The sequence below is a fragment of the Pelodiscus sinensis genome, chromosome 4, assembly GCF_052426305.1.
Source record: "Pelodiscus sinensis isolate ZL-2025 chromosome 4, ASM5242630v1, whole genome shotgun sequence".
NCBI lineage: Eukaryota > Metazoa > Chordata > Testudines > Trionychidae > Pelodiscus > Pelodiscus sinensis.
Window position 1 is genome coordinate 57624666 of NC_143055.1, and position 27087 is coordinate 57651752.

Below are 27087 nucleotides of genomic sequence, written 5' to 3' on the forward strand. Positions count from 1 at the left end.
AATGGTGAATTGTCAGGTTGGAGGAAGGTTACTAGCAGAGTTCCTCAGGGTATGTCTACACTACCCTCCTAGTTCAAACTAGGAGGGTAATGTAGGCATACCGCACTTGCAAATGAAGCCCAGGATTTGAATTTCCCGGGCTTCATTTGCATGAAGCCGGCTGGCACCATTTTTAAATGACGGCAGTTCGAACCCCGTGCCGCGCGGCTACACGCGGCACGGAGTAGCTAGTTCGGATTAGGCTTCCTAATCCGAACTAGCTGTACTCCTCATTCCACGAGGAGTACAGCTAGTTCGGAATAGGAATCCTAGTTCGAACTAGCGGGGTAGTGTAGACATACCCTCTGGGATCAGTTTTGGGGCCAATTTTATTTAACCTTTTTATCGCTGACCTTGGCACCAAAAGTGGAAGTGTCCTGATAAAATTTGAAGATGACACAAAGTTGGGAGCTATTGTCAATTCAGAAAAGGATCAGGATATCATACAGGAAGATCTGGATGATCTTGTAAATTGGAATGATAGCAATAGGATGAAATTTAATAGTGAGAAGTATAAGGTTATGCATTTAGGGATTAATAACAAGAATTTTAGTTATAAGCTGGGGACACATCAGTTGGAAGTAACAGAGGAGGAGAAGGACCTTGGAGTCCTGGTTGATTATAGGATGACTATGAGCCGCCATTGTGACATGGCCGTGAAAAAGGCTAATACGGTCTTGGGATGTAGAGATAAGGAGGTGTTAGTGCCATTATACAAAGCATTGGTGAGACCCCATTTGGAATACTGTGTGCAGTTCTGGTCTCCCATGTTTAAGAAGGATGAATTCAAACTGGAACAGGTACAAAGAAGGGCCACTAGGATGATCCGAGGAATGGAAAACCTGTCTTATGAAAGGAGACTTAAGGAGCTTGGATTGTTTACCTTAACCAAAAGAAGGTTGAGGGGGGACATGATTGCACTCTTTAAATATATTAGAGGGATAAATACCAGGGAGGGAGAGGAATTATTTAAGCTTAATACCAATGTGGACACAAGAAGAAAAGGATATAAGGTGGCCATTAGGAAGTTTAGACTTGAAATTAGACGAAGGTTTCTAACAATTAGAGGAGTGAAGTTCTGGAACGGCCTTCCAAGGGAAGTAGTGGGGGCAAAAGATCTATCTGGTTTCAAGATTAAACTAGATGGGTTTATGAAGGGGATGGTTTGATAAGAGAACATGATCTTGGTAACTAATTGACCATTCATTATCAGTGGGAAATAGGTCAATGGAGGGATGCTAGGAGTTACTATAGAGAACTTTCTGGGTGTCTGGCTGGTGAGTCTTGCCCACATGCTCAGGGTTTAGCTAATCGCCATATTTGGGGTCGGGAAGGAATTTTCCTCCAGGGTAGATTGGCAGAGACCCTGGAGGTTTTTCGCCTTCCTCTGTAGCATGGGGTACATATCACAGCTGGAGGATTCTCTGCATCTTGGGGTCTTCAAACTATTTGAAGGCTTTAATATCTGAGATATAGGTGAGAGGATTATTCTAGAAGGGGGTGGGTGAGATTCTGTGGCCTGCATTGTGCAGGGGGTCAGACTAGATGATCATAATGGCCCCTTCTGACCTTAAAGTCTATGAGTCTAAGAGAAACCATTTGGTATGTTTAATGTTTCAAACCAGGAAATAGAAAAAGTCAAAACATTATAATCTGTTTTTTAAACCATATCTACATTAGTAATTTGATTGAAATAAAAAAATCAATCTTAAAATAAGCCTTGAACTTTTCTCAAAACTCCGAAATAAACAATTTATAGAGTTGTCTTGCTAGAAAGCACTATATCTATGAACATCAATTGCCAATGCCAGATGAAAAGAATGCATTTAATCTAAAAATTGAAGCTAGGATTTTAATAGCAAAGTAATTGGAAATCCCATTGTGTGGGTGATATTAAAAAAGAGAAACACAGAATAGTCAGGCAAGTCTAACCATTTTGGTGAGCTATTTTTGCAAATTTGAATGCTGGAGAATCATTAAGTTATGATAGATTAACAGTTAGGGAAATAAAGATCAAGAAAATTAGAGGACCTTGTTTAGATTCAGGGAGAAAAAATCAGATTTCACAAAAAAATAGATACATTCATGCAAAATGTACTCATTTCTGAGTGGAATGTCTCAGCTGTTCTTTAGCTACACTACAAAGCTCTATTTAGAAGGAGACCTGAAGAATACATTTTATAATTTATCTATAAGCAGAATGGGAATCAATGGGAATTTGAACAAGGCATGAATAACAGCACTACTATTCTTTTTAAAATGTGCTTTTGTAGTTATCTTTTATTATTTATACAATACAATTCACTAATATCACCTACAAGTAGCTTCCAGTCTTCTTAACTGCCTATTTTTTTTAAACCTGGGAGGCCTGCCAACATACTCTGAAAGTCAATAGCCTCAAGCTTTGTTGGAGAGAATTCTAGAGTCCATGTGGTCACTTAATGTCCTGGGCAGTCATTGTCTTCAGGTACCTCTTCTGATCTCAGTGGTATGGTCACACAAAGTGGTGTTAGGGATAATTCCTCTTTGCCCTTTATCTTGTGCACTTATTCACACCTGGTCAAGGTAGCTGCCAAATTAGAAGGGGAATATATGGCACAAACTCGCTCCATTTGCACAGGTGTAAAAGGGTGGGTGGAATCCAAGCTCCTTAAGACTTCCTAAGTCACAAGCAGCCTTTTGAAATGCACCTGCAAATTATTTAGACTAATAGATTATAAGGGCTTAGTTTTGTTCCACTCCAATTGATTGTCCCTTCTGCATCAGACTGCCTTTAGTGCTATGCTGAGATATTGGTTCAGTAGCTGCTAGTAGGGGAGCTAGTACCTATCAAGTTACTAGTTTCACATTAGTCTTCAATACAGATGTTACTCATTTTATAATAAGAAATGTTCTTTTGTTGTACAATATGAAATCAGTCATCCTTTAATGGATATCAATTGAGTTTCTGGTAGCTGCCTTGGCTAAGCTGAAGCAGCTAATGTGGAAATGGTCCCAAACAGAATTTTAATAATTCTTATTAATAAAATTCTGTTGCAACATTTATCAAGCAAAAAAAAAGTCCTTCAGCAATGATCCAATGGCAGAAAAATGGCTAAAATGAAACAATATAGTCTAATATATTCCAGCTTGTCTTTATCATTGACCTCGTAGAATATATATTTATACATGAGTACTGGCTCCCAATAAATGGGAATAATACTATTTCTCCATCTGACAGGAGTTCTGGGAGGGTAAATAGTATATGACTAGATACTACAGTAATGGGGGCCAAGTAAATACCTTATAATAATAATGAGAAATAGGAATGTCTATCAAGAGGATAGGAAGGATTTTCTAGCAGCTTGATTGGACTTGAGACACTGATTTTGCACATGTGGCTTAAATTACCCTGTGGCTTAGTTGCCCATTTGTAAAATGGGAATAATATTTTTCTGACGAAATAAATCCATTGATTCTGAGGCACTCCGATACTATGAAGAGAGAGGACACAAAAGAACTTAGAGAAAGGAATACTTAGAATGTACAATACGGTTTGGCATAGAAAACCAAACTTTCTTCTTGCTGTTATATTGCCTAATTCCACGATTGCTTCTCCTCCATACAGATATGATGGCCTGAAGGTATCCCCAAAGGATCCATCCAGAGAAGGAGTAAATGCTGTTTAAATTACATGATATTTGGAGCTGTGCCAATTTTACTTCAGGTTGACTTTCTGGACCTGTGGAGAACATACCTGTAGCTACACTGGGTCAGGCAAAAGGTCCATCTGGCCCAGTTTTCTGTCTTCTGAGAGTGGCCAGTGCCAGGTGCCCTGGAGGGAATTAACAGAACAGATAATCATCAAGTGTTCAACCCCTCTATCAAGCATTTCCAGCCCTAACAAACAGAAGCTAGGGACCACCATCCCTGCCCATCCTGGTTAATAGCCATTGATGGGACCTATTCTCCATGAATATCCAATTCTAATTTATTTCTTATCTTATCTAGTTTCTTTATCTAGAAAGGGGGCAGTGTTTGTCCCACAGAGAACACTGAGAAATCAGTGGCTGGGAAAGGGAGCCTGAGTTCCAAAGTAGAAGGTGGATGAAAAAATTCAACTATGTTCATGCCAATTCTTTGTGTGTATGTGTGTGTTAAAAGGTTAAACTCACAGTATTCCTCCTTGGAGGGCCAGTTTTTAGTATAACATTTAATAGCATGATTTAAAATGTGCATATTCTGACTGCTATTTAATAATGAAAATGACATTACCAATGAAATATAAAGAATAAATATGGGTACAGCTCAGTAGGGGTTTGTGTCTGCCTTGTGAGCGATAAAATATTCTTTTCTTGCAAGTGTTCACATCTCTCCCATTCTTCAAGCCCTTCAGCTATAAAAAGCCACAGTCTGATTTAATAGCTTTTCTTGCAACCCAAAATAAGTGTTCGAGTCTTTAATATGTGGCTTGGAACTACTATTTTGTTTCTGTCATTTAGTCATGTCAATTTCTTCACATCACAACAACAAAGCTCAACCAGGCCATCACATGCCAAGTTTTCTTTTACAAAAGAAAATAATATACTTCTATTCTCTGCTGTAAAAGGAAAGGGGAAAAAATACAGCCCCTAACTACATCAAGTTGGAGAACTACAGGGCAGGCCTACAAGGAAAAATCACAGTAAATAATATGTATGTTTGCTCGTTCTTCATGTCTGGCCCATTTCCCTAATTTAAATTAAGTAAAACTGTTGTAGCTGTAAACAATCTTTGCTTTTGCACCAACAGCAGCATTCTATTGGTTTTTTTGGGGGGAGAGGGGTGGAAGGTTTACTATCACTATTTCATTTCCAGCTTCCTGCTCAGGGTAATGACTGCAGTATTTGCCCCTTCCACTAGAAAATTGGGACAGCACTTCTCATTGAAGTGGGTGTCCAGGGGCAGATGACAATTTTGCGGGGCCCAGGGCAACACAATTTCGCGGGGCCCCCCCTTTGACACGGCGCATGCGCGGTGGCGCCATGCGCATACACGGGGCTTCTTGAAGCGCGGAGCCCAGGGCGGCCGCCCCGCTTGCCCTGCCCTATATCCTCCCCTATGGGTGCCAATACTATTTGATGAACCTATTGGCAGGGACTGAGGTTGTCCAGAAAATCTGCTTGATGTTCAGAGACTACATCCATTTAGAAAGTGCATAGATCAGAATTTAGTAATCTCAGTTGACCTAATAATTACACATTCACAAGGCTGTTTTGTAACATTTTTCTCTGATATTACTTTGCTAATCTGTATTTCACAAGATACACATTCCACAGGAAACATTCACATTATGGAGTATCAACTCATGCAATGCACAAGTTGTGCTTACTGCTTGCTCTCTTTAGTTTGAAAGTTTGTATTTATTTGAATAGTTGGACTTGGATGTTTCTTTCTTCTCCACATAAAGTGCCTAATAGACAAGAAGGAACTGTGGAACTAAGATTAAGGCATAAAAACAGAGCTATTTGTATTTCTGAAATAGATATAGTCAGCAAAATTGTGACTATATTACCTTTACTGCAGCTGTACCCTGGACCAACTAAATCTTCAGATTTGGTATTATAGTTTCTTATGCACGCTGCCCCCATTTCCCACAGACCCAGAAAGCCCTATTGCAGTGCTACAAAGCATGCTCAGTGCATTGCAAAAAAAAAAAAGACATAATGAATAGAAAGTTGTAATTAAAGGAGAGAGTGTACACTTATATGTGGAGAGGGAGAGAGTGCTAACCATTTCCTCTTCCAAGAATTGTCAGACGAATTTGAATCTGAGAACTTCTGCACACAGTTCAGACTTCACAGATTTTAATCCTACAAGGGACCAATTTGATCTGATCTATTATATGTATCATCTGAGCTAAGGCATTAACTTCTATAAATGGTAGCAGTAGGCTGGTATCTTCCAGTGCAGAAGCCACCAGCAGGGAATGAGACATACACTTTACCAGTATTGTGCCAGTACCTGTAGATATTTAAACAATGATAAAAATCTGTACCAAGACCTGTAACACAGATCTCTAATTAGCACATTAGAAATAAGTTGGAAGAGTAGTTAAAACTCAGAAGAGGGATATATTTTCTTAGCATAATTTTAACAGATTGGATGAACAGGCTGAACGGTGTGCTGTGAAATTTAATGTATCTAAGATTGAAGTAGATCACTTGGGTAGAAATAATCCCCAAACTCAGTTTTCTGTAATGCAAATGGTACTGAATTATTAATAAGCTAGAGGAAAGTTGTGTAGGTGTACTGATAGTTTGGGCATTAAAATGTCTGGTCCAGGGCACATCAGTGATAAAGGTTAATACGCTGTTGGCTTCTATCTCAATAATATAAATCAAGTAATATTTCTTTTTTCCCCCTCTTTGTCTGGTATAGTCTATGTAAATTGTAAGTTCTTCTGGGGAGAGACCTTCTGGCTAAAATGACAAAGGTGATTAATCTTGTTTGGGGACACTAAGCACAAGTGCTCTCGTGATTATATTTTGAGACTTGTGATATTTGGTGTTTTTCTTAAAGCCCCAGTTCCTCAGTCATATGGTTAAATTTGCTTCTCGGCATTCATTTTGTTAAAAGTAAATTTCTAGCCCACATGCTTGTGGAGAACAGCCTGAAAACATAAACCCTAAAGCTGTGATATCCAACTGATTCTGAAGCAATAGTCACTATCATAGAATCATAGAATCATTGAATACTAGAACTGGAAGAGGCCTTGAGAGGTCATCAAGTCCATTCCCCTCCCCTCACAGCAGGGCCAAGTACCATCTAGGTCATCCCTGATAGATATCTATCCACACTGCTCTTAAATATCTCCCATGATAGAGATTCCACAGCCTCCCTTGGCAATTTATTCCAGTGTTTAACCTGACAGTTAGGAAGTTTTTCCTAATGTCCAACCTAAACCTCCCTTGCTACAATTTAAGCCTATTGCTCCTTGTCCTATCATCAGCGGTCAAGAAGAACTATTTTCCTCCCTCCTCCTTGTAACACCTTTCAGACACGTCCCCTCTCAGTCTTCTCTTTTCTAAACTAAACAAGTCCAATTCTTGTAGTCTTTCTTCATTGGTCCTATTGTCTGGACCTTCTCTAATTTCTCCACATCTTTCTTGAAAGTGTGGTACCCAGAACTGGACATAATCTTTCAGCTGAGGCCTAATCAGTGCAGAGTAGAGAAGAAGAATTACTTCTGATGTCTAGTTCACAACACTATAGTGACTACTACTACAGTGAACTAGCCACACTCAACCGGCCAAATAGCCACATGTGGCTAGTGGCTAGCATGTTGGACACCACGGACTTAAAGGATCAAAAATCAGAAGGGAAATAAAAAGAATTTCTCATTTTTAGTATATTGATATCTGTATTGTTGTTAGGCTAATCTCACGATTGGTGGGTGAGGGCTGATCCATTATATTTGAGTACTTGGATTTGGTGATATGATTTGGACCTCCCTGGTCCAGCACCCTTGGGATCTGACTGGTTTTAGATGAGAGATTTTGCCAGTCATATCTTCCCCCATCCTTCCTATCGGCCCCCCAGCTCTGAACCCTGCTGCAGGCCCCTCTGTCCTGATGGTCCCTACACTGGGCAGCCCAGCTGGGACGTGCAGTGCAGCCCTGCTGTGGCCTGCCAGGCAGTCCTACCAAGGCACTCTTGGTTCTGGGCCCAGCCCCACTGAGGTTCAAGTCCCACTGAACAACTCCACTGTGGCACATGAGGCTCTTGGCTCAGCTGGGCAGCCCAGCTGGGGCACGCTGGTACAGCCCCTATGAGCTACCCAGCTGGGGTACATCTGGCAGCCCAGCTGCAGGGAGCCTGGCTCTTGGCTCTTCTGGAAGCTTTCTGCTGCCAGTCAAAAGAGATTGTAGGCACCAGCCCACCATCGAGACGCTGTGGTCCTGCAACATCTATAGTCCTTCTGGATCACAGATGTTGACAGACAATGGAGTACCATTTTGCAGAGGTTCAACATGTACAGTGTTATAAGATTAATAATAATTAAGTATATTGATGAAATGGTAGAATATAATATTAATATGTAAGAAAAACTGGGTTGCTTTATGGAATTTATTAAATTATTGGTGTATTAGTTTTGTTTCTATGATCACCAGCCAGTTTTGCTGAAGATGGGAGACTTTATCTTATTATGAGTTTACCCAGTAATCTAGACAAATAGACCCACAAGTTATGTTGGGGTCTTTAAGTTCTACTGAAATAAATAAATAGTAGCTTGTTTTGTGGTCCAAGGTTGATTTCTGACTATTCAAAGTGAAGAAGACTGTAAGGATTTGATGTGAATGGCTCAATTGACTTATTCCAGGATGTATTTTCTGTATTCTAGACAGCAGAGGGAAAATTTCATTAAAATTTAAAATAAATTTCATTTAGATTACAAAGAAAATGATTGTTGTGGTGTCACAGACACAGTAGGATATTCCAATAGTGGCTGCTTTTTGAGCTGTGAGAGAGGATTCCAGGGCACTAAGTCTCACAAGTAGTTTAAGCATCCCTGGGGTCTTAGCAGGCTGAAGCACTGCTTCCCTCCTAGGCACTGACTATTAGTCAAATTCCCTTGCACAGAAATGGAGTTCCTCAATCCATGTTGCTTGGGCCAGCACCACCCGCAAAATACCCCAATTACTTAAACACTCCCTCTCCCATAAGGGTGTGAAGCCTCTGATTTATAGTTTCAAGTCTCCCAGAAGGGAAAACAGTAAGTGTAAAGTATTCAACATAAAAAAATACTTCACACAAGCCTAACACATTATTGCTCTTTCCTACTTAGTCATATAAACCACAAGCAAGTATTTCATATAGAATATAGCTAACCTCCTAAACACAATGTCCCTTTCTAACTCATCCTACTGGGGAGTCAGGACCATCAATGTGCAGCCAGGCAGCATTTCCCTTGCCTCATGCACACTGTTACTGATTCCTCTCTGAGTCTCACAGGCCGGTGTTCATGCACTCATGGATCCAGGATCCCACAGCTGGAACACACAGAAGCAAAGGAGATTAGACAGGAAGAGGAAGCACTGAGCAAGAAATGGATTTGAAAAACTCATGGAGCCCAATGTGTCAGGTATATGATGGAGAGGGAAGGGCTAAATGTGGGGTTGGAGGATGGTATGACCTGGAGGAGAAGGGAGATGAGTAAATGTTGTAACACCGAATGAAGAGAGGGAGCATCCTAAAAGAGGAAGAAAGCCCCCTAGAAAACTGTCACATTAACTAACTGGGGAAAGGACCAGGCCCCAAAGCCACCAGACCTTAATATTTCAAGGCCAAAGTATTTGTTTTAAGCTCTCTTTAGGTTTAAGTGCCATGTCAGCTTGTGTAACCTTTCTCTCTCCTATTCAGTGCTTTCTCTTCCTGCCTGATCTCCTTGGTTCCTGCATGTTCCCTTATTTATATACCTGCCTATGCCCTTTTCCTATTTAGTTCTGCTCCTAGTGAATTTCCACTGCTCCTACTTTTCTCCGCCTCTCTCCAGAGGGTAAGAAAAAAACTGTTTTCTCAAAAGATGAAGTTATTTCATAGCACATTATTGTGTCCAAAGTGATGCTGTTAAAAGTTTTTTATTTTTTATCTGTCCTAGGAGGATGTGACACAATCTTGCTAACCTCTGGTGGGTGGATATATACTCACCCTTATGTACATTCATGATACATCCATTTTGTGAAATAACATTTCATAATTAATCCATAATATCTACCAGAATTCATAAATTATACAGGCAGATTCTCCCTGGTGGTTAGGTCAGTCATTGTATTTTAAAGCTAGAACAGGGCCATTGTGATAATCAAATCTGATCTCTGTGTAACACAAACGAAAGAACTGTCCTGAATGTATTCCTGTTTGAACTAGAGCATCTCTTTTAGAAAACCATGCAATCTCTTTCAAGATTTCCAGTGATGAAGACTTCACAACAATATTTGGTAATTTTTTCCCCAAGGGTTAATTACCCTCACTGTTTCTAAGAACTTTCAGGTCAAGAGCCTGGGACTATAAGGATTGTTGGAGACTGACATTTCTGCAGCATCACTGCCAGCTTAGGTTTGTTTGCTGCTGTAGGACACTGAGAAGCTAGACTCTGCAGTAGGTGATACCCAGCATTGCCTATGTCGTGGCCCCACACATTCCACCGATTTGCTCATGCTGGTATACAAACCAGGGGTCGTGATGGCAAGCTGTCTTGAGCAATGCTGTGGATCCTAAGGTCTGATTTCTGGGCCTGTTTGCTTGTTGTTTGTAACCAAGTACTTTACCCTAAATTCCTGGGATCCTGACCTGGCTTGACCCTCACTTTGTGACTTACCTGCTTCCTGCATCTTGGTAACTGACTGGTGCACACAAACTGCCTGTAGCCTGGCTTAGCTCTGACACTGTTAAAATGTGCCTTATTTCAATTCTGAATTAGTCTGGCTCCAAGATTCAATCTTATTATACCTTTATCTGCTAGATTGAAGAGCATTCTCCTATTAAATTTCTGTGGGCACTTACAGGCATGATCAAGTAACTTCTCAAACTTTTCTTTTTCAGATTGTGCTTTTTAAATCTATCAATTTAAGGAAGTTTTTTCCAATATTATCATAATTCTCATGGCTGTTTTTAGAATCCTCTCCAATGTATCAACTGCACACAGTATTCCAGTATTGCTTTCATCACACTAATCATATAACTTTTTTTTACTTCTATGTGATATACCCTTGTTTATATATCCTGTAATCACAGTACAGGCAGTCCCCGGGTTACGTACAAGATAGGGACTGTAGGTTTGTTCTTAAGTTGAATCTGTATGTAAGTCGGAACTGGCGTCCAGATTCAGCCGCTGCTGAAACTGACTGCCAGTTCTGACTTACATACAGAATCAACTTAAGAACCCCAAGCGTCCCCAAGTCAGCTGCTGCTGAAACTGATCAGCAGCTGATTCCAGGAAGCCCGGGGCAGAGCAACTCTGCCTCGGGCTTCCTGTAGTCAGTGCTGGTCAGTTTCAGCAGCAGCTAAATCAGGACGCCTGGGGCAGAGCAGCTGGGATGCTGCTGGGTTGGACCAGTAGCGCCCAGAGCTGCGCTGCGGGACCAACCGGCAGCACCCTAGCTGCTCTGCCACAGGTGTCCGGAGAAAAGCCTGGTCCTTGTCCAGAAGTCTACAAACTTTTGGATGCGAGTTATTCAGACTTGCTGATTTTAAAATGTTTGTCTTTATGAACTGCTTTTAACATCCTCCTAAGTTAATATTAGGGTGGAAAATGTTGTATTGTATTAATATAGTACGAATATATCCTCTGGCTTTTCCTCAAGTATAGAGCACATATTATCAATAATATCTAGTTATAACAATTATTATTGCTTAATATTTAAAAATAATGTTATGATATATATGGCACTGGATAGAGATGTGGAAGACAAGGTTCCTACACTGAGGAACTGGCATTCCCAGTGAGACATACTGACATACAAGTAGATGTCATTGTGAAACATGGAGGGAAGTTTACAAATAGATTATGAGGTTACTTTAGTGGTATGGAACTCATGGTGTTTTCCTTAAAAACAATTATAACATCTTCATTTCAGTCTATATATTTCTTCAGTGTGAAGAAATTCAATGTGACTAAAAGTCAAAGCTATAGCATAATAGTGACAGTGGTGTCCAGGGTAATATGGATAGATACATATTTTAGGCAAATTCACCCAACCATCTGGTTTCAAGTTGCTATAAATTGCTTCTTCTACTACACCCACATTCCACAGGTTTTACCATCAATCCTATAGTTTTACTCTCATCTTGGATGGATACATAGTAGAACTGTCTCAAAGGGGTACTCAAGTTAGTCTGTAACTTCAAAAAACTTAAAAGACAGGTGGTCCTGTAGCACCTTAGGGTATGTCTACACAGCAAAGTTATTTCGAAATAATTTTACCAGCATCTACACAGTCTTATTTTGAAATTGGTAAACCTCATTCCACGAGGAATAGCACCAATTTTGAAGTTGCTATTTCAAAATAAGTGCTGTGTAGATTCTTATTTTGAAATAGGGGGCCTCCAGCCCTTCCCACCATGCCCTGGTGGACACTCTGGCACAACCAAGAAAACTCCTATTCTTCTCCGCCGTCCCCTGGAGCCCTTAAAGGGGTAGACTCTGGCCACAGTGCCTGTGCCAGCTCCAAGCCTGCCAGCCCAGAGCCAGCAGTCACTGCGCCTGACCCAGTGACCCCAGCATGAGCCAGGTAGCCAGTGCCAGCCAGCCCTCCACCACTCCCCAGGATCAGTCTGCCAGCTCCCAGGAGCCTGCCAGGGGCCGGAAAAGGCGGGCACCTACCTGCTCCAGTGCAGAGATCAGGGACCTAATTTAGGTTTGGGGGGATGCCTCCAACGTCCATGATCTCCACACTAAATGGAAGAAAACAGCCGTCTACAGGTGGATGGCTGCCAGCTTGGCCACCAAAGGCCATATGCAAACCCAGGAGCAGGTTCGCATGAAAATAAAGGAGCTGCAGCAGGCATATGCCAGGGCCACAGGGAGCAGCTCCCAACCAGGGGCAGACCCAGACCCTTCCCCCTATTTTGATGCCATGGACCACATCCTGGGGGGGCAGGACGGTCCGTGCCTCCCAGGTGGTCATCTACCCTGGGGTAGAGCTTGCTGCGTGGTGCTGCTCCAGTCCCTGCTGCCTCCCCAACTACCGCTCCTACTTCCACTCCTTTTCCCCCTCCCACTTCTTCCTCCCCACACCCCGAGGGACACCAACGCCCCCACACCCATGGTGCTGGGAGACAGTTGGGCTGGTGAGACCCCCCAACCCTAAGCACTGAGCTTCTCCTCCCCCTTCCTCTCCTTGCCTCCCCCTGCCAGCTCCCTCCTCCCAGGTTTCCCCCTCCCCTCTCCCACACTCCCTCCTCCCCTCTCCCACCTTCTTTCCCCAGTCTCACCTCAGTTTCATTCTCCTCACCACCCCAGTTTAGTTCAATAGAGGCTTTGTTGTAATGAACACATGTGTCTTTTATTGTACAGCAGGAAGGGGGGTTAGGGAGAGGTGAGTGGAAGGACGTGAGGGAGGAATGAAGCACAAGCCCCCAGTGGGGCACACCAGGGAGACTGTTACTGCCTGCAGAACCTGCTGCCAGGCTTTCAGCAACACATTCAGGAGAAGCACCAGAGTGCCCAAGGGTGGCTCCAGCTCCATGCTTCAGAGTGCTGTAGTGTTCTAAGTGAGGGCAATCAGAGCACGCAGAGAAAAAATGCTTTGCTGTCCCTCAGCAAGACAGGCAAGCAAGCAGGGAAACCTTAGAACCAGCTCTCGGGGGGAGGGGAGGGAGAGGGGCGGGGTCCCTTTAAGCACAGGTCTCAGATAGCCTCAAGCAGCAGATACACAAGGTAACTCCTGACCTGATGCCCTGCCAAAACCGGTTCCGGCCAGCCTTAAATGCGATTCAGAGTCCTATCATTGTGGACACTCTATTTCAAAATAGCAAAACACTATTTCGAAATACATTTTGTATCTAGATGTGTTATTTCAAAATAAGCTATTTCAAAATAACTATTTTGATATAAGATATTTTGAAATAATGCTGTAGTGTAGACATACCCTTAGGGTATGTCTACACTACAACCCTAGTTCGAACTAGGGTGGTAATGTAGACAACCGGAGTTGCAAATGAAGCCCGGGATTTCAATTTCCCGGGCTTCATTTGCATCTTGCCAGGCGCCGCCATTTTTAAATGTCTGCTAGTGCGGACTCCGTGCCGCGCGTTTCACGAGCAGTAACGGTAGTTCGGAATAGGAAGCCTAGTCCGAACTACCTAGTCCGTGCCGCATGTAGCCGTGCCGACACAGCCTTAGGGTATGTCTACACTACAAAGTTAATACGAACTAACAGACGTCAGTTTGAATCAACTTTGATAGGTGCTACACATACAAACCGCTAGTTCGAACTTAATTCGAACTAGTGGAGCGCTTAATTCGGACTAGGTAAACCTCATTCTACGAGGACTAAAGCCTAGTTTGAATTAAGCAGTTTGAATTAAGGGCTGTGTAGCCACTTAATTCGAACTAGTGGGAGGCTAGCCCTCCCCAGCTTTCCCTGGTGGCCACTCTGGCCAACACCAGGGAAACTCTTCTGCCCCCCTCCCGGCCCCGGACCCCTTAAAGGGGCACGGGCTGGCTACGGTGCCCATGCCAGGTGCAAGCCTGCCAGCACCCAGCCAGCAGACCCTGCACCTGGCATGGCACGAACCAACTACCCGCTGCCACCCAGCCCTCCGCCTCTTCCCGGGACCACGCTGGCAGCTCCCAGGAGCCTGTCCGGGTCCGCAAGAGGTGGGTGTCCACCTGGTCTAGTGCGGAGATTGTGGACCTCATCCACGACGTCCGCAGTAGGCACAGGAAAGTGACCGTCTAGGGCAGGATAGCTGCCAGCCTGGCCACCCAGGATCAGGTTTGCATGAAAATCAAAGTGGTCCAATGAGACCCCCGACCCTGAGCCCTGAGCTTAGAATGGCCGTACTGGGTCAGACCAAAGGTCCATCTATCCCAATAGCCTGTCTGCCAACAGCGGCCAACACTAGGTACCCTGGAGGGGATGGACCGAAACAATGACCAAGCCACTTGTCTCATGCCATCCATCTCCAGCCTTCCACAAACAGAGGGAAGGGACACCATTTCTACCCTCTGGCTAATAGCACTCCATGGACCCAACCTCCATGACTTTATCTCACTTCTCTTTAAATTCTGTTATAGTTCTAGCCTTCACAGCCTCCTGCAGCAAGGAGTTCCACAGGATGATTATTTGCTTAGTGAAGAAGAACTTTCTGTTATTAGTTTGAAGCCTGCTACCCATTCATTTCATTTGGTGTCCTCTAGTCCTTCTATTATGGGAACTAATGAAGAACTTTTCTTTATGCACCCTCTCTACACCACTCATGCTTTTATAGACCTCTATCATATCCCCCCTCAGTCTCCTCTTTTCTACGCTGAAAAGTCCCAGTCTCTTTAGCCTCTCTTCATATGGGACCTGTTCCCAACCCCTGATCATTTTAGTTGCCCTCCCCTCTCCCACCCTCTCTCTTCCCCTCTCCCACCTCCTTTTCCCAGTCTCCCCGAGTTTTGTTCAATAAAGAGAGTTTCTATTTTTGAACACGTGTCCTTTATTTTGTACATCAGGAAGGGGGGCTAGGGAGGGGTAAGTGGAAGGAGGTGAGGGAGGAATGGGGTACGAGCCCCCGATGGGGAGGACTGGGGTGGCTCTGTGGGCTCCTTGGGGTGGAAGCTCTCCTGCAGCCCCCCGATTGACCCCCCCCCTCCCTGGATGGCAGCCTGCGGCAAGTGCACCTGGGCTGATGGCCGAGGGCTGTGATGTGCCGAGCGTGGGCACTCAGGGCACTCCAAGCCAGGACTGCTTTGCTGTCCCTCATCGAGTTAGACAAGCAAGCGGGGAACCCCTGAGAACTGTCTGTCCAGGGTGGGGGTTGGGTCCCTTTAAGCACAGCCCTCGGCTAGCCTGAGACATTCCTGAGTCCTAACCTGATGTCCTGCCATCACTGCTTCCGGCCATCCTGAACCCTGGTTCAGGGTCCACTCAGTGTGAACATGCTAGTTTGAATTAGCAAAACTAGCTAATTCAAACTAGTTTTAAGGTCTAGATGCACTAGTTCGAATTAGCTTAGTTCGAATTAACTAATTCAAATTAAGTTAGTTCAAATTAGTGCTGTAGTGTAGACATACCCTTACAGACTAACAAAAAAATATATAGATATTATCAGTGAGCTTTCATGGGCACAACCCATTTCTTCAGAAAAGTGAAGCAAATTGTTGCCCTTCTAATCTAGTATCCAATCACTGTGATCGGCTATGTCTTACAGACAAGAATACTTAAGATCATCATTTGTGATATACTTTGTTACTTCTGAACCAGACTGCTCAAAGTCCATTAGCAGAATAAAAGTTGCTAGCAGATTAGGTTGATGGAGGTCACAGGGTATATATAACTCCGTTGCTTTCTAGCAAAATGATTATCATGTGATGTTTTGATAACAATTCCCTTCATCTTTGTTCTACTATGGTTACATAATTACGTGTGAATATCTTACGAATGGTCTTTGAAGTAATGTAATCACTTGTTTCATCCTGCTGAACTAGCATCTACACAAATCAGTGTAATGATTAATTGCAAATGTGGCACCTACACAAGATGGTTAATAGGGGGGAAATGTAATATTCCTGACCCTACTTTCAGTTGTCTCTCATACCTATTAGAATCTCATTTACTCTTACATTGCTATGTTAACAGGGAATAACGCGGTACCAAATCATCTGACATACGCAAGTGTTGCTATTAGAATGCTGTCTGTCTAAATACATTTAGTTAAATAAACAGTTAAATAAACTGAGCAGGTTAGATAGTGCTAACAAAACATATAATTTAAACACTCTCTCTATCTGAGGGCAGCATGTGAAGGAAACTAAATCCATTTTGCCCTTTCATGGAACTCATTCACATTTGTTAGTGCAGTACCAAAACAGAAACAAAAACAAAAAAACCTTCCCCATAGAAATTACAGATATAGTCTCAGCAGTTCATTGTCAAAGAGTGGGGACTAATGTCTTCATACAGGGTTCTGTTATCTCACTAATTAAACCCAGACTAACACGGCTACATTTCTATCACTCACTAATTAAAGCATTGCCATTCAAACAATGGTTTGTTTAGTTTTTAATGAATTAGTAGAAATTGTATCAAAATTAAGTTAATTATCGAATGTCTTTGAACCAGAAAACCAGAGAGGGCCAACTAATAAATTCATACCTAGTATAGCAACTATTGTAAGAGTATAGAAGTAAAGCTGTAGAACCATTTAGATTTGCAATTTCACTTTAATGCAGGTTTGACTCTGCAAAGTTCAGCAGAATAGGAGCTCTTGGATCCAGCTCAAGTGGAACAATTTTGATTCAAAATGAATGAACTTTGGCAAAGAAAATAGACTTGGAATAAAGTTAAATGGCAGTTGCCATCAGAAAAGTGGTGCTTCACACATTACATCTTATTAAACAGATCTTGTCATTGTTATATTCACAGCATAAACAGAAACATTAGATGAAAAAGCAAATACTCTTTTTCAGGGAAGTTATAGCATGAAACTTCTTAGAACTCAGAATGACAACACACAAGAAGACAAAAATGGAGACAAAGCAGGCTGCTCCCTAATGGTATATCTACACAATAGCATTATTTCATAACTGACATTATTCCAAAATAACATAGTTTGTGTCTACACCACAAGCCTTTATTTTGAAATAATGTCAAGCTGGAGGACTTCTTACTATGACTAATGGTAACCCTCATTTCTCAGAGTGTTCTTCCTTCAACTTCCTGCTATGTAGACAGCACAAAAAGCTGAATTAAGCTATTTCGATTTCAGTTATGCAATTGACATAGCTGAAATTACGTAGTTTAATTGGACTTTATCCGGGTTGTGTAGACATACCCTAAAAGAACGAAGCACAATTAACTCTACCTTATTGTAGGCTGGCTGGCTGGCTATAGGCTGCTCTCTAACATTGAGCTAAAATCATTTCTCACTTGTTCATCAATAGAATAGTTAAATTTGTTTTGCTTAAACATTATTACTTGTTCTAATGCACAAGTCAGAAAGCATACATGTTTACATGTTTCCCTAAGACTTAATTCCAGATTTGGTATGAAGATTTGGCGGTCAAAAAGGCAAATAGGATGCTAGGAATTATTAAGAAAGATAGAACATAAGACACAGAATATCTTACTGCCCCTCTATAAAACTATGGTACGCCCACATCTTGAATACTGTGTACAGATGTGGTCTCCTCACCTCAAAAAAGATATTTTGGCCTTTGAAAGGGTTCAGTAAAGGGCAACTAAAATGATTAGAGGTTTGGAACGGGTCCCATATGAGGAGAGGTTAAAGCGACTGGGACTCTTCAGTTTAGAGAAGAGGAGACTGAGGGGGGAATATGATAGAGGTCTATAAAATCATGAGTGATGTGGAGAGGGCAGATAAATAAAAGTTATTTACTAGTTCCCATAATAGAAGAACTAGAGGACACCAAACGAAATTAATGTGTAGCAGGTTTAAAACTAATAAAAGAAAGTTCTTCTTCACACAGCGTGTAGTCAACCTGTGGAACTCCTTAGCAGAGGAGGCTGTGAAGGCTAGGACTATAAACAGAGTTTAAAGAGAAGTTAAAAGAGTTTAAAGAGAAGTTAGATAATTCATGGAGGTTAGGTCCATAAAAGGCTATTAGCCAGGGGATAGAAATGGTGTCCCTGGCCTCTGTTTGTCAGAGGCTGGAGAAGGATGGCAGGAGACAAATCGCTTGATCATTGTCTTCGGTCCACCCCCACTGGGGCACCTGGTGCTGGCCACTGTCGGCAGACAGGCTCTTTAGATGGACCTTTGATCTGACCCAATACAGCCATTCTTATGTTCTTATGTTCTGTTGGTTATGGCATACAACATTTTTAATTGTACAGTAAACTTCTGATAATCTGGCACCTTTAGGACCCAGGGGGTGCCAGATTATCAGATATGCCGGACTATCAGAAGGGGGGGCTATGAGGGGTCTGGGATGGAGTGGGAGGGATGTGTCCCTCGGCACTGTGGGACCAACCTGGCAGCACCCCAGCTGCTCTGCCCCAGACTTCCCCAAGTCAACTTCTGCTGAAACTGACCAGCGGCTGACTCGGGGAAGCTGCTGGTCAGTTTCAGCAGCGACTGAATCGAGGAAGCCAGAGGCAGATCAGCTCCAATTGTCCAGCTGCCTGGAGCACTTCCAGTTTCCAGATGGTGCTGGACCATCAGGAGTGCCAGACCATTGGATGCTGGACCACTGGAATTTTACTGTAGTTAGCAAATTTCAAATGGAAGGCACTGAGGCAAGAAATACATAAAAGGGGCAATGCAACTGTACAACCAATGTTCAAATCTGCTGGAAAAATCAACTTTGTTCATTTTGTCATTTTCCAACATGTTTTAAATGTTCCACCTGCTCTGTAGTTGTGTGTGAATTGATTTGCTAAATCAGAACCACAATTATTGAACAATTCATTTAATTCTGCTCTTTAGAATGTAGTCACAATTTTAGCTTGTGAGTATGAATATTACCAACCAATGCTGGGAAAGCTGTGTCTGAATTTAAAACACTCATTGTCCTGAAAGAAGAAACATATGCATTAAAGATGCTGTGATGTTTTGACCTTATTTTCTGGCCTATGTCAATTTGTGGCACAACCATATCATTAAACATGTTTGTTTTATGTGAATTCCTTGGGTTTTTAATGTTTATCCTTTGAGGTGAACAAAATGACTCTTTTAAAACTGTGAGGCTCTCCTGGGCAAGTCAGTGGTGGCAGCTGTGTGTTTGTGTGACAGAAAGACCGAGATGAGGGATAATGATGAGGGATTGTGTATGCTAGTTACAAGAAGGGAGTGAAATTATGAGGATGATTTATAAACCCCTGAAAAATAGGCTGATAGTAGAAGCGCTGACACAATAGTAACTATAGTGACCCAAGTAATGCTGCTATAAGAAGTAATGCTCATTTTCTATCTGCTTACAACTGTCAGCTCAAGTTCTAGAGTCATCAATAAGGCTTCAATGTAATGTACCTAAGCTCCTCAGCATGTGAATTTGGTCCCATGGTAGTAAAGGGCTTTTGGACTTTCCTGATGATAGTGCATATGTCAGGATAATTGCATTGACAAATTTGCTGAGGTAATCCCAGACTTGTTTCAAAGTCCATCAATACTGAGTGTGGTTTTCTACCATTATGTAACAAGGCCCAGACACGCAGTGAGCCACAGATCACTGGGTGCATGTTTATTATGTGCAGTTAGTGTCCCATGCATCACTATGTAGAAAGAATCTATTAGACCGGAACAGTTTGGACTCTTCTTCACTGTGCTGAGCCATCCTGTCTTCTGGACCCAGGCTACACTCCACTCTGTTATTTTTATTTGTGTATGTGATCCTAAATTGAATTAAAATTTTATAAATTTTAGTTTAATTTTTCAGTGTCAGCTCCCCACAATATTTTATGGCACAATAAAAATGCATATTGAATAAAAATGCATTTGTTTCAGAGGCCATGTCTAAACTACACCCCTCTGTCAGCAGAGAGATGTAAATTAGATGTATCGAAAGTACAAGCGAAGAGGGGATTTAAATATCCTGTGCTTCATTTGCATAATGGCGGCCGACGCTTTTTTTCGAAATGGGGCTTTTCTAAAAAACCTGGCAGTTTAGATGGGGCATTTTCGACAGAAATGCCCCATTTCAAAAGATCCTGTATTCCTCAAAAAACTCTTTTTACTGGAGATGGGACATTAAACACTAAGAAGAGATGTCCCTTAAAATGAGGTGTGGATGGTAGTCACCTACTCTCATGTCTGGGCCATTAAACTATAAGTTAGGGCAACATGGCTATGTATTAAGTTGTGTATATAGGAAAGAGATGCTGAAAATATGCAAAAACTAGAAATCTTGTGCCAGTTAGAGACTAACTGATTTATTAGAGCATAAACATAAGATGAATCGGAATGGAATTTACAGAGGCATTGGTATATATAAGGACAACAACAAAAAAAGAGGGTATTTGTGTAAATGAGGCTAATCAAGTCAGGGTGGAAGTGGCTCATTCATAGCCATTGATGTGGAAGTGTAGATATCAAGACATGGGGAAATTGCCTTTGTGATGCATTAACCAGTTAAGATCCTTATTCAATCCTAAATTGGTAACACTGAATTTGCAAATGAACTCTAGTTAAGCTGTCTCCCTTTGTAATCAGGTTTTGAAATTCTTTTGTAGAAGGATTGCTACTTTTAAATCTATTACTGAATGTCCAGAGAGGTTAAAGTGTTTTCTTACGGATTTATGTATGTTAACATGTCTGATGTCTGATTTATCCTTTGGCATAGAGACTGTCCAGTATGGCAAATATGACAGGGGGGCATTGCTGGCACTTGATAGCTTGTATCATGTTAGTGGATGTGCAGGTGGATGAGCCCCTGATGGTGTGGCTTATGTGGTTAGGTCCTGTGATGATGTCATTTTATAGATATGTGGATAAATTTGGGAACTGGGGTTTGATTCAATGATAGGTTTCCGGGTAAGAGTGATTTCTGTGGTGTATTGTGTGGTAGCTGGTAAGTATTTTCTTCAGATTGGGAGGCTGTCTGCAGGTGAGGACTGGCTTGTCTCCCAAGATCTATGAGAGTGAGCAACCAATTTCCAGAATAGGATGTAGATTGTCAGTGATGCACTGGAGGGGTTTAAGCTGGGGGCTGTAAGTAATAACTAGTGGTGTTCTGTGGTTTTCTTTTTTGGGTCTGTCCTGAAGTAGGTGACTTCTAGGTACACATCTGGCTCTGTCAATCTGTTTCTTCGCTTCCCAAGGTAGGTATTTAAGTTTTAAGAATGCCAGATAAGGCTCATGTAGGTGTTTATCTCTGTCTGTGGGATTGGAGTAGATACAATTGTATCCTAGGGCTTGGCTGTAGACAATGGATCATGTGATGTGTCGGATAGAAGCTAGAGGTATGTAGGTAAGAATAACAGTTGTCAGATTTCTAGTATAGGATGGTGTTTATGTTACCGTCATTTATTTGTACTGTCATGTCCAGGAAGTGGATCTCTTGTGTGAATTGTTCCAAGCTGAGGCGGATAGTGGGGTGGAAATTGTTGAAATCCCAGTGGAATTCTTCAAGGTCCTCCTTTCCATGGATCCATACGATGAAGATATCATCAATAAAATGTAGGTAGAGGAGTAGTGTAAGGGGATGGGGCTTGAGGAAGTGCTCTAGTTCAGCCATTAAAATGTTGTCATATTGTGAGGCCATGTGGGTACCCATAGTAGAGCCACTGACCTGAAGATATAAATTCTCCCCAGATTGGAAATGGTGTGTGAAGAAAAAAGTTATAATGCATGCAACCAATAGCTATTTCCACATTTTCATCAACCAGAAAAAATGGTAAAGTTACACAACATTACATTCATATTAGTAAGAGTTTCATAGATCAAGCAATATAGAGTCCAAAATGTACCTTTCCTTGTTTTTTACCCCCCATCTGCCCTCCTTCCCCACACCTGTCACAGGGTGGGTAGTCCTTAAAGGGGAGTGGAGCATAGCCTTACCTGTGACCAATCATTTTCCTCCCAGCTGAGAAGGGTTGCCCTAGTGGGGAGGTACAGAAAGTAGATTGGCCCTGGGAGAGGATGACTCTCAGGCAAGTGATTAGTACATGGAACATATGGGGAATTGGTAGACTTCTGCTAAATGCCCTTGGTTGAAGGCAAAATGGCAAATGATGACTTTGTGTTGGTTGAGAGAAATAAAGTTTAAGTCTTGTTGAGGGAAAAAAGCCCACAAAAGGCCCCAGGTATGGTGTCAATCTTTCTTGTGCTGAGTAACAATGCATGCATGCAACTAATAGCTATTTTTACCTTTATTGAATGTACAATTTCTGTCATGTTCTTGGCAAGATCCTCCTGAATAGCAGTTTGGTGTTGGTATCTTTTTGTTCTCTGCTGAGGAATGACATGTCAGGACTCTAAATTGTCTCAAAATAGACAAGGCCTTAACTATTTGATGGCCCGTACAATCGTATGACATTCTTTTTTATGACAGAGTAATTTTGTTCAGTGGTGTCAGTTTTTTACTTGTTACTTTCCCTGGCTTGTATCAATACCTCTTCTAGAGCGAGCTGTGTTGGATGCTTGAGTGCATAGTTCAAACATTTTGTCAATCTGGATAGGCCAGAATAGGCTTACATGATAGGTTGTAATGAGGTAATGAAAATTCTTTGACAGGCTTCCATCCATGCTATTTTGTTCAGTCTTCTTGAATAAATCTGGGAAAGGAGACAAGATGTCACTGAAACCATTTACAAAGCAGCAAATGCTTTTTATTGTGTTATTATGCTCATGTGTTGCCATACCTGATAGCATATACACCGTGGCCTTGAATCCTATTTGCACCATTGTGCTCTCTTTGTGATGAGACAAAATCCATGATGGACATTTATAGGTCAAGATGTATGAGTAATTATTAATAAATGGAGCAGAAGGACCCCCCCAATCCCTTTGTGCATATTAAACAATAAAAACATATTTTGGAGAACTTTGCATATCATTGCCTTTGTGAATTCACAGAGTGGTGTAGAGCTATTCAGACATGGACCTAAATCCTGCCTTATTCTGTTCCATCATAGCAAACATAATCCAGACAATGAGGAAAGGAATGTAGCTGTTCTACATGAGGGCAGAATGTGGTTATCCTGTATAAGGAATCTACACCATCCTGCATGCTGTATGCTGTGTGGGCTATCTATTGTACCTAGGTAAACAAACTGGGAACATAAGTGTAACTAGGGTACCCATTCATACCTGGCCAAAAATCCATGTTGAAGGCAAAGATGCTACAGAGATTGTGGCTGCTACATAGAACAGTGTTACTGCTCTACTCTGAGGAAGAGAATTCATTGCTTCTCACTGACCCCCCATAGAACTCCCCTGTGTAAAGTTCATTTACATAAGATAGCACTTCTATGGCATCCATCATAAGCACGTTTATACAAACATATAAATAAAAAGGCCGAACAATGTGGAATATGTATAATGTCAATGGAAAGCATATTTTTGCCTCTATGACTTGGTCAGGCTTTCAAGAGCAGATGGACTGTTGTTAAAACTGGCTGACAATGGTACTAAGTGAATAAAGAATGACCATAGTGGGTCATTCCAAATGTACATCTAGCCCAGTATACTGTGTTCCATCAGTGACCCAATGCCAGGTGCCTCAGAGGGAATGAACAGAGAAGGTATTAGATTAACTGGACAACAAGACATAAAACTTCTTGAAATCTTTTTTTTTTTTTTTTTTTTTTTTAGTTTCATAAATTCCTTGGAGTTCAATCCTCTCTTTTTTTTTAAGCCCTTCCCCCACCTCGGCTTGCATAAAAGGAAGGAGAAATCAAAGCTTGCCATTTATCTCCATAGCTAAAATTCCAGCCTGGTGCATAAAACTTGCACTTGAAGTTGATAAGAAAATTGTGTAGAAAATAAGTATTATTCCGTGGTTAAGGCACTAGTCTAGGACTTAAGAAAGCTAGGTTCAAGACTTTATCATGCTAAAGAATTGTTATATGACCACAGGCAATTTACTTAGCCTCTTTTTCTCAGATCCCCATCTGTTGGGGGGAAAAATGCAATTAGCATTTCCATACCTCAGAGGGATAAATACTTCAAAGAAGGTGAGGCACTCAGAAACTACAATAAACGAAACCATAATAAATACCACAGTTAGAAACAATGTCACCTAAATTACATGAAAATCAGATTTTCTCAGCATGTGTGTGTATATCTATACTTTATTCCTGCTCAGAGTAGGACCCAGAAAATTAAACTACTAAGAGTACAAAGCATTAACTAGAAGAGTCATAAATGTAACCAAAAGAATTCCCTTTTCCTTATGAAACGTTGTAATGCAGATCACATGAAAAACATATTTGCGCTGAGCCATCAAAAGGTAGAATACAGAATGGAAGAACAATGGAACATCAAACTTGAGATTTTGTTGTTTCTTCTATATGCCCATACACAGCCATCTGAACATCACCAATTTGGGTTGTACAAATTCAAAATCTGAATCCAAGTTTTACAAATGATCCCTATCTTTTATAGAGAAGTGAACTATAGCTTCAGAGCTAAACACTTATAAATTCCAAAGTTTTTAAAATGTAGATAGACACGGATCCTAACTTTTTGGTTTGAGCCTACCTCTAATCTCATTGATTTACATTACTTTGTCTAGACAATTCATAGCTAAGAAAATAACACTCAGAAACTGTAGTAATAAAGCTGCACTGAGAGTAATAAACAAATAATGGGTACGTAGATGTATCTTCTATTTCCTTTTAAAAGAAACCAGGAAACATGATATGCACAATAGTCTGACTGCAGGTGAATTGCATTTCAAAAAAACCTTACTAAGCATCTAAGGCCAAACTTTCCAAAAGCCACCTTAGTGTGTAAATGCATCCATTTGTGTACACAAAGTCCTGCCTTAGAACATGAAAATGAGTTCATAATCATGAAATTTGCCATTACAACTGTGAGATTTAACACAAGAAAATAAATGTGCTTGCAAATATTTTTAAGCACAGTTTAGGAAGTTTTTTGAAAATACGGTTAACAACTATAGTTTCTATCAAAATGTTGAAAGTGATAATATACTTGCTTTAAAAGTGAAAAGGGTGCAGAACAAAGTAGATTCAAAATATTTGCTTCCAGAAAACAGTATTCACACTGTAGTTCTAAATATATGTATGCAGAAATAAATTAATATGGTGTAGAATGTTTTACAGACCATTCAGTATATGTATATAATTACATAATTTTATTTAAATAAGAAAAAAGCCTTCCAAGATTAATATACATGATGCTTCCAAGTAGGTTAAAATATATTGTTAAACTTCTCCTAGTTTCCCCATACAAACTCACGAGCAACATATTCCCTGGTTTTGTTCTGCAAGAACTATCTTCTGAAACAATGAAACTTTGATACTTGATTCAATATTGGTATAATTATAAACCAGCATGTAAATACCCAATAACAAGTGTGATACATGCTTTTAAATAGACTTACCTTCCATTTTTTTCCTGCCATTCTTCACTCAGCTTGCATGCCATGCAGCCCTTGTGTACCCTTTTCATATCCAAAGCCTCCAGCACTCATGTTGAGAAAGACAAGGTGATAAAAGTTTCCAATAAGCAAGACCATGAATATTTAATAGGAAGACTTTTGTTTAAACATCTTCCTGATGTAATAATGTTATGTGGCTCCTTGAATTGGGCTACTTGAGCCTCAGAGGAGGCAATTTTAACTCAGTGACACCCTACATGGTGCTTTATGTGGCAGAAACTGTTCAGAGTGAAATATATAACTGGTTCAATTGCTCATAACTGGTTCAGTTGCACCATTATGAAAGAGGGGTAGGGTCAGACTTTTTAAGGTGTTTAGGCCTCTAATAACCCCTTTTATTTTGAAATAATAAGTGGAACATCCATACCACCAAGCCTGTTATTTCAAAATAAGGGACTGGTTATTTTGAAACCTGTACTCCTTCTTTCCTCGGGGAATAAGCTTATTTCAAAATAGCTATTTTGGGTGTTACTATTACTAATTTAGTTCTTTCAAAATAATTTCCTAGTGTAGACATGCCCCAAGATGCAGATAGATGCTTAATAGGATTTTTCCACCTATCTTCTACTGAACTCAAGTCATCATTCAAATACTCAGTAGAAAAGAAATTTATTATCTTGTCAGTCCTATGTGAAGTGAGTGGGTAGTCTTAGTACAGTTCATGGTGAACAATTACATTTGGTAAATTCAACAGTGAGGCGAAAGATAGACTGAACATGATAAAATGAATGACTTTCCCCACAGACACTGGTGGTGTAAAAAGTGACTCAGAGGGTATGTTCAGACTGCATCCCTCTGTCGGCAGAGGGATGCAGATTAGGCAGGTTGACATTGCAAATGAAGCGGGGATTGAAATATCCCGTGCTTAATTTGCATAAAAATGGCAGCCATTTTTATGACTCAGCACTTTGTCAGCAAAAAGAGGCAGTCTAGAGGGGGATCTGTTGAGAAAGAAAGCCTTTTTCGACAAATCCCTTATGCCTCCTGCAAGGAGGTTTACAGGATCTGTCGAAAAAGGCTTTCTTTCTCGACAGATCCCCCTCTAGATTGCCTCTTTTTGCGGACAAACTGCTGAGTCAGCAAAAACGGGGGCCATTTTTATGCAACTTAAGCACAGGATATTTAAATCCCCGCTTCATTTGCAATGTCATCCTGCCTAATCTGCATCCCTCTGCCAAGAGAGGGATGCAGTCTAGACATACCCCAAGAGATTAGCAAGGAAGCTTGCATTGCTACTGCCAATCATGTACCAATTATTACCAAAAATGTACATTTTAGACAATTTTTCAATG

The 27087-nt window shown here is 41.2% G+C and overlaps 1 long non-coding RNA gene across 1 annotated transcript in view; it reads right to left on the bottom strand.

The window, feature by feature from the left end:
- LOC142829643 (uncharacterized) overlaps nucleotides 1-26016 on the bottom strand; it is a 52501-nt gene extending 26485 nt beyond the window's left edge. The window contains exons 1-2 of the long non-coding RNA XR_012904283.2: nucleotides 25739-26016; nucleotides 3776-3853 (exon numbers count right to left, since the gene is read on the bottom strand). This is a non-coding gene — a long non-coding RNA (uncharacterized LOC142829643). The remainder of the gene's footprint in view (nucleotides 1-3775; nucleotides 3854-25738) is intronic.
- Between the last annotated feature and the right edge of the window lie 1071 nt (nucleotides 26017-27087).